This window comes from Chlorella variabilis (genome assembly GCF_000147415.1).
Source record: "Chlorella variabilis unplaced genomic scaffold CHLNCscaffold_1, whole genome shotgun sequence".
NCBI classification, from domain to species: Eukaryota; Viridiplantae; Chlorophyta; class Trebouxiophyceae; order Chlorellales; family Chlorellaceae; genus Chlorella; species Chlorella variabilis.
The window spans coordinates 2,725,106-2,725,978 of NW_005435087.1; positions in this window are offsets into that span (position 1 = coordinate 2,725,106).

Genomic DNA, 873 nt, shown 5'->3' on the forward strand with positions numbered 1-873 from the left:
AAACTCTTACTATGGGTCCGTGGAGTTCTCAACAGTGTTCGTCATCCCTGCCGGCGGCAATGCCACTGTGGAACTATTGAGTGGCACCCCCCGGTACACACCGGTGAGCTGGGTGCCGTTACGTGTCTCCCAGCTTGCATGTCTTGCCCAGCTTGTGTGCTGTGCGAGCTGGCTGCTGCTGCGGCCACACAACCGCATCAATGTGTCAAAGCATGCATCCTGGACACACATGCATACGCCCCCACCTCTTGTTCTGCTCACCATCACGTTGTGCAGCCCTGGGAGACGGCAGACCTGTTCCCCTTCCTCTATCTCTCGACTTTGAGCGAGGTTGATGCATATGATACCCCTTTCCCCTAATGGTGCGCTGGCCAGTCACAAGTACAGCAGCACACAGAGTCCCCATGCAGCAGGCACACCGCTGCAACCAGAGTCTGGCAATATCCAACGTTCATTCCTAGCTAAACGGCATGATTGGTTTCCTCTCTCATGCATTGATCGATTGACTTTCACACCAGCCATGCCTGCCTGGCATAACTACAACACCACCGCTGCGTTGTCTGTCTGTCTGTCTGTCTGTTTGTGTGCCCCCTGTATGCCGCCGAGCGCGAGCGCTGGCCGGAGCTGTTCCACGAGTTCCTGGGCCTGCCGCCGGCGTCCGTCCCCCTCAGCGCATTCTTCCAGCAGAGCAACACCGAGCTGGCAGCCCTGGCGGCTGCATGCCGCAAGAAGGCGCGGGACGCCGTGAGCCCACAGTAACACAGTACCCTTGATTGATTGATCTTTATATTGTGCAGGGCAGGGGGAGGAGGAAGGGGCGGTGAACTCTCTGGCGGGACCGGCATAGGGCTGCTCAGGCGCCTGTCCGCACTG